This window comes from Chaetodon auriga, chromosome 10 (assembly GCF_051107435.1).
Source record: "Chaetodon auriga isolate fChaAug3 chromosome 10, fChaAug3.hap1, whole genome shotgun sequence".
Lineage (NCBI taxonomy): Eukaryota > Metazoa > Chordata > Actinopteri > Chaetodontiformes > Chaetodontidae > Chaetodon > Chaetodon auriga.
In genome coordinates this window covers 26,545,888-26,558,965 of record NC_135083.1, presented here as the reverse complement: position 1 = coordinate 26,558,965, position 13,078 = coordinate 26,545,888, and the positions used below count along the sequence as shown (strand labels likewise).

The window sequence follows — 13,078 nt, the reverse complement described above, 5'->3', positions numbered from 1 at the left end:
ACAGCTGTGATGTGATTTACTGCAGACATCTGTCAGTGGGCTGTAAAAAACAGATCAAGTTGACACTGGGTTACAATATCACTGCCATAAGACTGTATCAAATGATCTGCTGTAGTAATATTCATCAGACATAAAACAGTTTAAGTTGGTGACATGTTTGATTCAAACACTATAAAGTTATAAAAGAACCTCCACAGATGGTTAGAACTCAATATCAATAATCCTCCTAATGAGAAAAGAATATTTGTAAATCTGACACTGTCACATAAATACTAAATACTATATGCTTGTATCAATTATTTTGAGAAATATCTTTCTTAACAATGTTATCAAGCAGACACCATTCAAATGTCTCTTTAAGCTTTAGTTAAACCCCTCTTTTATGACTCTAATTACTTTCTGAATTGCCAGTCTTCTCAGCTCCTGAATGTGTGTTTTGTCATATGATTGTAACTGTAATACTGTTAATCCTATATACGTGTTCATTATGTGGAAATTATATTAACCAACAAAACATTAAAGCTTGATCAAGACATTTGTGTTTTGGAGAGCCACATGTTCTAAGACCAGTCTAGGTGCATTACCAGCAACAGCTGGACTAGTGTGGACCAGTAGACTGCAGTCAATTGTGGGATACACTGAACACTATCCTAAACCTAACCCTGTGTGTTGGTATATTTAGATAGATGCAGTCTTGCTCAAGAGTGTAAGTATGGGTATTGACCCTCTGATTTACACATCAACAACCTGATGCACAGAAGGAAATAACTTATCTTGTTACAGTTAATAACTTGTAAGTAATCCATGTCCATGTTCAACTGTAAAGACAATCATTTCCATCTTACAGTATGAAGTAGAGGAAAAGACAAGGAGCATTCGTTTGCAGAAGATGCACTCAAACAGGACAGATCATGTAAATTCCACTGAATAAAACTGAAGCAAAAGGAATAACAGGCAGAACATCACCAAAGAAAAATGACAAAATTGGGAACTGGAGCACTACAGCAAGAAGTGGACATGATTTTGGAGGAAACACCAAAGCAGAACATCATGACAAAGTTGAATAAAACTTGCTGAGGACTGGGCTTGTATGTTTTGATTCAACTCAATATTTAATTGGAAAAAGTCTTTCAAATCTTCATCAGTGGTGTAATACTCCAGAAGATATTGAACATGTTGTTATTATTAAGCACTGTAAGTAGGATTTATTGGATTATAGGATAGATAGAGACATGGGATCTTTTTTAGCGGATTGGTACTCTGGTAATTTAATGGCGTGGATCCGATGCAGTGGCTGGTGGTATGCACCTTTCATGTTGGTTTGTTATGCTCCGATTAACAAAAAAGAAGGGCAACGTCAGATGACAGCATATCATCCCCAGTAGGTGGCAGTGATGCAACACAAAGAAGAAAGGTGAAAACAGTAGTGATTTTGGAAACAAACAAGCTTTGAACTTGGTTGGAGAATAGTTAGGGTTACAAAAACTCACCAGTCAGGCATTAGGACCTGTCATACACACATGTGCAGGATGTACAGATTAGGAACTCTGGGAGAACCTATGGTCACCTTCAGATAATGCAAAAACACTGAGGGGCCTCCCTAGAGCCAGTGTTTAGTTTGTCTGCTCTGGACTACTGCTGAAGCACGGTGGTGGAAGAGGACCTGTATAACTGCCCGGTCCATACAAGACATGCTTTTTTTCTAGGAAGGTAAATGGACTGGACCACTCAAAGTGCTTTTACAGCACAAGTCAGCATTTACCCATTTACACACACACATTTGTCTACTGGTGGCTAGGTGCTGCCTGCTTATTACGAGCAGACACATTCACACACACACACACACACACACACACACACACACACACACACACACACACGGGAGTTCAGTATCTTGCACAAGGCAGATTGTAGTAGAATGCAGGGAACCAAAGACCTTCTGATAGGTGGAGGGCCACTCCACCTCCTTGTGTTGCTGTTGAGCTGTACTGGGTTACACTAAGGAGTATTTCTTAATATTTAGTCCGTCTTCATTCATATGGGATGGACAGAAACTCTAAAAACATGACATAAAAAACCTTAACATTAATCTTTCTGAACTTAACATTTATTGCAGGACTATTGAATTACAGTACCCATTAGCTTTATCGGGGTCTACCAAATAAACAGGCAAGTACAGGGGAGGTTTGATAATTTTAATAGCTGAATATTATTGATATTGATTAGCCTACATTCCTATACCGTTTGTCTTCTTGGTATCAAACATCAACATCAAATTAATACTCTGACAGTCTGACAGGCCTCATATAGTTAGGTGCACAAACATCACTAAATATCAATGCAAGAAGTGCCTGTACCACATCTGGCTTTATCTGATATCACTGCATTGGTGTTGTTCCTACAACATCATAATTATTGCTGCTCCAGGACCATCATTGCAACTGACCAAAAAGCAACAAAGTCCACATAGGGAGCAGGTCATGGCGGGTGAATGGGTCAAACACAGGACTTTAACCTGTGAGACTGGGATTCATGTCCTGTGAGGAACTTATTATTATATTCTTGTTATTTGTAGACTTAGTTCACTTGTTATTTTCAATTTCTTTTCTTTTTTTTAATTTTCAGTTTTCTGTCGCTGCTTGGTTATGTTTTGGCAACAAGACTAAACATATCATGGTTTGGATTCAAATAGACCCTTTCACAATGTTAACTACGTGTTAGAAAGGCTTTGGACATCAAAACAGTGTGATTGGTCAGTTGCAATGATGGTTATGTAGCAACATATCAGACAATTCAGTTGAATAAATATGAAATGGTAAAAACACAAATAAGCAATAAACATAGTACATATTAAATACAACAAAAGATCATAAAAAGATATTTGAAACGAGCCCTGCCAGTGGGACCTCACACATTTCTGAGAACATTGGAGAGATATTTTTAACTTGGCTTGCTAAATCGACTCCAGATTTGAAGAACTAAATTCTAGCCAAAAACATCTTAAAACTACATTCTGTGACACAGCAACACCAGCAACACTAGTATAGTAGTATAAATTATAACTTACAATTGTGAGTTTTCTTCTCCATCATTTTTGGTGTATTTTGCCACTTGTTGGTGCAAAGTGCATTCTGTGATACGTAGCTGTCCCAAGGCCATGCAGGTCACCTCAATGAAAACAGGGAGAGCAAGAACTCAACAGGCGTTTGAACTGTACTTGGAACAGTATTTGGGTTGTGAATGATGATGTTTCTCAAGTCCACAAGAACGCAAATATAGACAAGAAGTATGGAAATACGGCTGTCAGCTGTGCCGGACCTAATTTTTTAAGTTTAACTCAAAAGAACAAAGACACCAGGGGGGTTGGCATCACTTTTCCACATGTAGTAGCTGGTCAGTAGTATAGAATAATATTCCACAGTTGCCGGCATTTTCTGTAATAATCTTGGAAAAGTAATCCTTTCTTGCCAGACATATTGCTTTCTTATAGACAGTGATTCTTCTATCTATATATTAGGGTGATTCTCTGAATTCGGTGCCCTTTGTGTCCCACATGTTTACCTCAAAGATTTTCATATAAAGTAAACCACAAAATGCATTTTAAATCAAGAAATGGAAAGATTCATGTGTCTTTGCATTATAACACAATAACATATTTTAAAAATTAGGTTTTGAAAAATGTTATGGGTTGCTGAGGCGTAGAGGTCAGCCAAATGGGCATGTCCCCACTGACCAAAGTTATTGTTTCAGTGAATATAAAACAAATAAAAAGAGCCAGTAATCTCAAGATTTTCCTGCTAATATAATCATTTCCCTGTCTACTTTAACCTAAATCAAAGAAATATAAGAAAAATACATGAATTATTTATAAAATAGCACTATTTAAGCATGTCCCCCAGTTTTGTTCAACCCCGTAACAGCATACCATTCCCCCCCTTTTTTAAAATAATGCTTCAGTGTGACATCACTCAAGTCTTTTCCCACTCAAACTGTAAAGAGAGGTAAGTGTTAGCATACTTTCTTGCCTATATTTCATTATTTTTATTGTCAGATTGACATCGTCAAGCTCAACCTTTCAACACTGTTACATGCATAAATGATATTTACTATTGTTTTGGAAAAAGTAAACAATTGTCTTGGAAAAATATATTAATTTCTTGTTTTCCTCATGCCATATGTTGCTCCATACCCTAGCTTATGTGGACTTATGGCTACTTTTAGCTAAAATCTTCAACCCCGTAACATTCAGCCCCGTAACAAAAAACACTGTTATGGGGTTGAATCATTGTTACGGGGTTGAAGGTTGGACTGTACTTAAGCCAGCCAGCCCCTTTTCTCTAAATGTTATTTAATGTTCATTATTTTCAGATATCAGATGGCTAAATCAAATGCAGAGAGGCAAAGAGAGTACAGGGCAAGAAGAAATGCAGATCCACAGAAAAGGGAAGAATACCTCAGGGAAGAGCGTGAGAAATGGAAAAGAGATTCAGAAGCAGGGAAAAGAAATCAATCAATGACCTGAGTAAGAGAGCTCAAAGACGTAAGCGGAAGGAATGGCGGAAGGCTAAAGAAAGACAGAAAAGGAAAGCTGAGATTGAAAACAGTGGGCCTACCTCTCTAACCCCCCCCCCCCCCCCCCCCACATACTCCTGACAGTGAGGTTCAAGATGCAGAACAAGCCAGACCAGGGTCCTCACGGTGAGGGAAATATGTGGTTAGAAATAGTGTCTGGTTTTAATTATGATAGCTTGATTAAAAAACACTGCTCTATACACAGCTTTATACATGATCAATCTGATTTTCTAGTAGCTCCTAAGAAATGCACATTTGTAGGAAGGGAGCCATGGTTTACTGTTTTTAATAGTGAATTCAGACCACCCATCCACACACACACACCCACACACACACACATACAAAGCCATGGTGGTCAATTATTGCACCCTAGTGTCCTAGTGTATATATAAATTCTATGTCACTACTAATGTAACAACTAATCTGTAAAACTAACAGTCCCCTTTCCATGTATTGTATGGTTTCATCTTAGTCATTCAGCGGGCAAGAAAGCATCCAGAAAAGCAAGAGACAAACTGCGCAAAGAAATAGAAGAACTAAAAAGGAAACTCAAACATCAGACGAATGAGAAAGAAAAATACAAGAAAAGACTCCAGCGAGCAGCCAAGAATAAAGACTCTCCCAGGTCCAAAGTCCGTCAGTTGCTGAAGAATTGTACTGTGAACAGCAAGGTGAGGAAAATTTTACTGCACCATGAAGCCCTAATTCATGACATTAGGGGGAAGTACAAGAATGCCAGAAATGAAAAAGGAAAAAAAGCTGTTGCTGAGGTTGTTGTTGGGAAGATAGTCAAGAAATACAGGCTGCAGAGGTGGTCTGAGAAAGCACTAGGCTTTTCAAAGAAATGCAGGACCTTGTATAAGAATGGAAACCTGAGTAATAATTCCACCAGACAACCTTACAACAGGTACACTGATAAATCCCTTGTGAGCAAGGTGAAGACATTCTTAACAAGAGATGATGTGAGTCGGATGACTGCGGGGAAAAAGCAAACAATAACAAAGAAGAAAATTAAAATGCAAAAACAATACCTTGTAGACACGATGAAAAGTCTTCACAGGAAGTTTCTGGCAGAAAACAACACCAGTCACATTTCCTATGCCTCATTTTGCCGGCTGCGACCCTTCTGAGTTGTCCACCCCTCCCTTTCAGACCGCAACACATGCCAATGCAGGTTACATGAAAACCTGGGCTTTCTGGCTGACAAGCTTTGTCAGCTTAAGCTTATTGGCACTTCAGATTTAGAGAGCCTCGCAGAACTTGCCTGCTGTGACACTGGCAGCAAGGCCTGCATGTATGGAGAATGTGAGGATTGTATGAACAGAATCGTTCCTCTCTCAAGCTCATATAATGGTGCACAGAAGGTGACCTATATGCAGTGGGCCACAGAAGACAAAGCAAAATCAAATGATGAAGAGAGCTCAGTCACAAAAATAACAGTAAAACAAACCATTGAGAGCAGTCAAGAGGAGCTTGCAGAGAGGTTCCACATACACATCACTAAATTTAAGAGGCATCTCTTCAACATCAGGCAACAGTATGCCTACTACCGTGGACTGCGCAGCTGCATGGCCAGTGGTGAATGCCTGATCCACATTGACTTCTCTGAGAACTTTTCTTGTAAATACAGCACTGAAATTCAGTCAATACACTTTGGATCATCCCACCAACAGGCCACACTTCACACAGGGGTCATCTATGTTGGTGGAAACCAAGAGCCAACCTGCTTTACCTCCATTTCACTATCCAAGCACAAGAGTCCAGCTGCTATATGGGAACATTTGAAACCTGCACTGGACTATTTGCAGACCACACACCCAGAGGTGTCTTTTTTAGTGATGGGCCCTGTATGCAGTACAGGCAGAAAGGAAACTTTTTTCTCTTCAGTACAGAGCTTGACAAGAGAGGACTGAGAGGGACCTGGAATTTTTTCGAGTCCAGTCATGGCAAAGGAGCACCAGATGGTGTTGGTGCTGCCTTAAAAAGATCAGCAGACAACCTCATCAGCCATGGCCGGGACATCAACAATGCTTATGAGCTCTTCAAGGCCCTCTCCGAGACAGACACTTCAATCAAATTGTATTTTATCGAAGATGAAGCTGTTGAGCAGGCACTGCAAAGGATACCATTCACCATTCCACCAGTCCCAGGAACCATGCGGTCATCACTCTTGCTCGAGGGGGAGATAACATTGCGAGATGTCAGCTGCATGTGCTCCACCTATGGAAAGCTTGAATGTGAATGCTGGAATACAAAGCATTTCAGCTTTGTCAGGAAAGTCCCAGCCACTGTGTCACCAGCTACTGTGTCACAAGGGCAGAAACAAATCATTTGGGATGACCCAGAGGTAATCGGGGAGTGGTGTGTGCTCACTTATGATAAAGCACTGTACCCAGGAATAATCCTTGCCACAGATGAAACCGACGTTCAAGTGAAATGCATGCACCATGCCGGAATAACCAAAAACAGGTTCTTTTGGCCTCTACAAGAGGATGTACTGTGGTATCCATTTGATGATGTGGTTGAGCTCATCCCGCCTCCTCAGCCCGTGACAGGACGTGATTCACGTCACATGCAAATTCAGATTCAAATTGTTTGACTAAATGATGAAAGAACCATAAACAGCAGGAACAACAGATCAGATAAAACAAGAGACCATCAACATTCATATTCATTCATCAAACTTATTAGTTCAGAGTTTAGTGAACGCTCAATTTCCAGATTTTAGAGCAGACAGCAATGTACTTTTTTTTTACTGCTAATACTGCAGATGACAGATTAATTCTATTAAAGCCTGTGAAGAACATATGAAATTATTTTAATGTTAACGTTTATAGTCAAGAGTGTAACTGTGTTGTCATGTTAATTGTTGCATTGTTAAAGAGATTCCAGTGAGATTTTGTATGCAGCATTCAGCCTGCGCTGTCGTTCGTCATTTTTTCTTCTCATAGGACAGATCCGTTCTAAATGTGATGTTATTTTTAAACAATGTTAAATATTACGTACCTAATGATTTGTTTTTTTTCCTCTTGTTAGTTTTAATGAATTAAAATCAATTTCAATCTGATTAAATGTTGTCATACATTCAGCCCTGTTACAGTGTGTTCAACCCTGTTATAGTGTGTTCAACCCTGTTATTTGATACAATATCATACATTTTTGGATAATAATAACAAATATTAGATAAGTGTTTATTGAACTGTATGCAAAGTTTAGAGGACAAGTAGAAAATATACGAAAGCCTAATCTAATGTTCATTTTTTAGTATATTTTCATGATCTATTTAATGGAATTTCTCCTTCGGCAGACTAATAAAGGCATTCTGATTCTTATGAAGACCGCTTGTACATAAAGTTACAATATCTTCCTTGACAGTCAAATTATTATCATTTAGAATCAAATAAAATATACTTACAATAAGTTATTTTACAAAAGGGCCAGGTGATTACCAAGACACTAGAAGAATAACTTTGAAAATGTTTTGGAATTATACTTATACAGGGATCAAAGTGTCCCGTTACGGGGTTGAATTTAAAACAACCTAAGTGACAAAGAAATTCCTAATAATTTTTTAGATTTCATGCCTAAGGTGGGAAAACATATTTTCTCAGAGGTTCAAACAGTCCTTCATCAGATGCAATGCTCAGAAACGCAGTTTTTTGTGGTATATTTTTCAGTAACCAGAGAAACCAATGTGCACCGAATTCAGAGAATCACCCATTACAGTGAACTGTGAGCCCAGTTTTCCTCCATTTTCTTTCAGCTGCTCAACAAATTCTCTTCCTCTCACTAACACTGCCGTTGTTTAACCATGGGTAGATTTTGTCAGTCGACCTCTTTTAACCTTTAGTGGAGGAAGCAGTCATAGCTGTGTGGCTCAAATGATTTCATAATATATTTTTTATTTTTTAACCTTTCTTCAGCCTAACCATCAAGGAATCATCTTTGAACCAGACATTTCCTTTTAGTCTTTGTTAAGATTAGTTTGGTATCAAAAAACACACAGTGATGGTCAGAAACAGGTAATTCTAACACTGAAACATTATCAATGTTTAACCCTGTTATAACCCTGTTATAACCCAGTTATTACCAAGTTCTGGACGTTACCATGCTGATGAGTAAATTCATTTACATGTTGGATCAGTTCAAAGCAGTCCAGTAAATTCATAAGCTCCATGGCTTTAAAGTCATTCTTTTTGTTGATATGGGTGTTCAGATGTCCATTCAGGATTGTTCTGTCATATTTAATTACACTAAGTGCAGTCAGCTCTGAGAATTTCTGCATAAACAGAGATGAATATCTTGGTGGTCGATATAATGTAATGAAGAGCACCCATAATTCTGCTTTGAGCTCAAGAGCAAGATATTCAAATGGTGAACCCAGGTCACTGTCATCACACACAAACTGGTTAGAAAAAATGGCTCCAATGCCTCCTCATTTCCTGTTTGTCTGACTGACTGTTAAAATGCATAATTTGGATGACAAGCCTCGATCAGTGTTGCTACACCGGCATTGCTGTTTAGCCAGGTCTCAACTAAAAACATAGAATGCAAGTTCTTTTCACTTATCAGATCATTAATGAAAGAGGATTTGTGATAGGTGTGGAGACTGACTGTGGCTGAACACTGACAAATTTCAGATTACCGAAATGGGTACCAGATGGTCTGTGATTGCTACAATGTGTTCGGCCATGTCACCAGCTGTTTAACATCATCAGTATGTTTAAGGATGCAGCGTGGTGTCTGTCTCGTGATAGATCTGACACCTGAGTGATGACGTCTGAGGTTATTGTTGTTTGATAGTTCACCAACTTGACTGAACTTCACTGTAGCAGCTTTAACTAACTCTTTGATTGGTTATTGTCGTCAAGGCTTGTTCCCTGGAGAATGTGATGAAGAGGGGGATGAGGGGCATTGGAGTCCTGACTAGGACAGAAAGATCCTCTGGATGCTTTGGGTGATGTGGAGCAGAGGGTCTGGTGAGGCTCTCTGCCTGTGATGGCACTTATCTATGTATTCTTGTTTTGGTACAGCATGCCAAAAGCATGATGCATGTTGGCACCGAGCAGTCTGCAACCAGTGATGGTTAGATGCACCCCATCAGGCCTAAAACATTCTTTATAGTTCCAAAAGATATTGAAATTGTCAATAAACCCGATCCCATGATTGAGTAGCCATGTATTCAGGGTAAGGAGTCTGCTGAAAGATTCAATGCCTTTCCCCAATGTTGAAATGAGGACTGATATGAATACATGTTGTGACTGACAATCTTTGCAGAATGTCAAAACATCCAATGTGAATAATAATGTTCCAATCACGTTGATGTGTAGAGAGGATGCCTGGCAGCAGCTCTGTCAGCTCTCTGACAGATGTGTCATTCACAGTGAGATTTTCAGTCTTTGCCATAGAGTCTCCAATCAAAATGGTGTCTGGCTTATGAGGTGTGGCGGACAACGTCAAACCAAGCCCTGGCTGGAGTTGATGCTCTTGGTCTGGTGTTGGCGTCACTAGGGAAGGCAAGTCTGGGAGCCCCAATAGCTGATCCAGTGGTGTTAGAGCACGTCCAGAGCAGTTCATCGGCCAAATTTGTGCCAGGATGCTCCACAGCAGAAGTAATCCCCTGTATAAAAGATTTGTCTGTTTTCAGCAGCATATATATATGATGCTGTTTGATCCAGCGTCTCAGTGTTGTCAACCTGTGCAGTTCTCTCTGTCAGTTGCTCACAGTCTGTGCAGCTCACAGATTTTGTGATATTCTCTCTGTCCTCAACACAGGTTTCCAGTCACAGACACAGTATCGAGAAATAATAAAAGTTATCAAAAATATGGTGGTAGCCTTCTGTTTCTTTCATTAATTTAAGTCTCTGTCATGTATAAGTATCCAGGATCCACTTTCTAAAACTTAGTAAAACAAGGATATTAGCAAAAGAATGTAAGCAAAGCAGGGGCAAGCAGGAGAGGAGTCTGCTTTGTAGGAGAGCAGGAAGTATAAAAGTGAGCAGGGAGTAAAGTACGAAGAGGGTTGAAGACGAGCTGCACACTGTGGAGTACAACAAGAGACAAAGCCTCCCAGACAGCAGGAGGACCAGAGCTGCAAAACCACACTGCACCCAGCAGTAGCCCAAAGTAGAGGGATTTACTCCTTTGATCTGGAGACATGCCACGCTTTGACTGGAGAAGACTGTGCTCCGAGACGCGATATCTCAACCATGCCAACCAAATCTCAGTTGTGCTGGACTGTAGTCACACTAGACCGGATATTGGCTTGAAGAGGAGGCAAAAAAGAGTGAGGGGTAGCTACCTATTCGAATTTGCGAGTGGATGGCACCGCCCAGCAACTGAGGTGCCGGTAAACCTGACAAAGTGTCATTTAATGGTAGGGCATTAGACAACCTATTTGGCTATATCTACCCCCCACTTTTGCATTGATTATAGTGTAAGAAGAAACATGCTGCTCCTTAGAGAGAAGAGAGAGAGACAGGATGTTTGTGCTTTCAAACACTGGAGCCTTATTCAAAGGCCCTCCATTTCTGATCAACCCATCCTGTGGAATAGGATCCAGCTTGGAAATGGTGCTTTACCTCTTCACTCTGCACATACCTGATATGAGTGCTTCTATTTCACTGTGGAACTCTTCCTGCTGACTGAACTGAATGATTGCTGTGTCTGCTTCATTAAGATCATCAGCAGACAAGCTTTATCCACCTACTGTACTTTTCAACTGGTGCATTTCATGCTTCACTTTGGCTTGAGTATCTCCATGGACATTTTCCAGCAGACACTTCCTTTTCTGACTCCTCCTCAACTTCAAAAACCATGCAACTGAGCCCTTAAGGTTCTTCCAGTCTTAAAAGTACACCATCAGCTGATGATTGCCATTACAGAGGCCACTTACTACGACAGCATTTACCATTAGGTCTCTCCTTACCTCTGGATCTCCATCTACAATGTCAGAATCCAGTCTGTTAATTGACCATTTCTCCTCCACTTTCCCCAGAAACTCTGGTTCTTCAATCCATCTATTTTGGGTCAATAGATGCTCTACCCTCTTGAGGCATAGTCTGCTGGAATTTATGCTGTATGGATGTATCTCCACTGCCAAATGTCTGATGCTTCTCTGATAGCATATATATCTGTTGGCAACAAAGGTATGAAATCTTTTGTCCACATTTCTGATGTATTTGTGGACTGAGGTGATGACTATGACAATGACTACTAGGTGTTATAAAGAGCAAGGAATAGAACCCAAATGCAGACCAAATAAAAGGGTAGAACTTGCTCAGTTAAATAAATTTAGCAAAATAAAATGGAAACGAACAAAGACTTACAGGAGCACGAGTGCCAAAACCAAAGTTATCAGGCAAAGGGAGTCCAAAAACCCATAAACATGCAAGGTCTAGGGGAAAAAATCAATCTGATGTCCAAACACAGGAAAACACTGAGAAACTCTTGACAAAACTGGAACTCTTAACACAACATTAACAAGGATGAACTGGTAAATACTGAGTAAAATACACAGATTTAAATTACATTAGGAGGGAAGACTAACGAGGGACAGGTGAACAAACTATCACAAGGGTGGAACAACACAGGAAGTAAAGCAAAATATGAGTCACAAGGTAAACTTTCAACATAAAAACATGAAATAACAAAACCAACACTCAAAACCATGGCAGAAGGAGTTCATTAATCACCCATCCCATGTTCAAATATGGCCAATCCAATTCTCTCCAGATTCTGGGTCCCTCCCACTGTCACTGCTGTGGTCTGAGATGGTTTTCAGGCCTCTTCAGACCTCTCTGGCATTGTTCCACTGGAAGCACCCCTCCAGCTTCCTCCTGTAGCTGTCCTCGCCTCTCCTTATCTCCCTTTTCAGGTCCCTCTGCACCCTCCTCAGCTCATTTTTGTTTTGATCTAAAGACCCTCTTCTTCTCATTCAATAATGCTTTCAGTTCAGGGGACATCCAGTGTTTGCTATCTGGCAAAAACTGTCGGTGTCCACCCTGTGTAGACTGCAGAACACTTCCCAGTCAGTGGCGTCAAAGCAGTCCCTCAGTGCCATACTGGATTCCTCTGAACATCTTCTCACATACACCAAAGGTATGTATGCAGGCAGTAGATGAACCAGGCTGTGATCAGAATGGCCCAGTTGGGGGAGGGGTGAAGAACTGTAAGTATCCTTAGTGTTCGCATACACTAAGTCCAATATTCTATTGTCTCTGGTGTTGTATTTTACATACTAGGTGAATGCGGAGGACAGAGAAGCATGATTTTGATCTCCAGAGATGAGGAAGAAGACCTAAGGTGCAATGTCTGCAGCTGTAAAACTAGTGTGTAGGAGCTTGCATGCTGCTGCAGCATTGGCTGATAGGGGGATGTACACTGTTATCGCGATGACAATGCCAAAACTCTCTCGGTCATATGGCCGGATGCACAGTATGGATGAACAGGATGAACAGTACATTTGTATTGCACAGTGCTATCAGCTGTTCCCATTTGTAAACAA

At 40.3% G+C, this 13,078-nt stretch overlaps 1 protein-coding gene across 1 annotated transcript in view; it reads right to left on the bottom strand.

Annotated features, from left to right (window-relative positions):
- The window catches only part of asxl1 (ASXL transcriptional regulator 1), a 148,703-nt gene that overhangs the window by 47,997 nt on the left and 87,628 nt on the right, over positions 1-13,078 (bottom strand). The gene's annotated exons all lie outside the window — the stretch shown is intronic.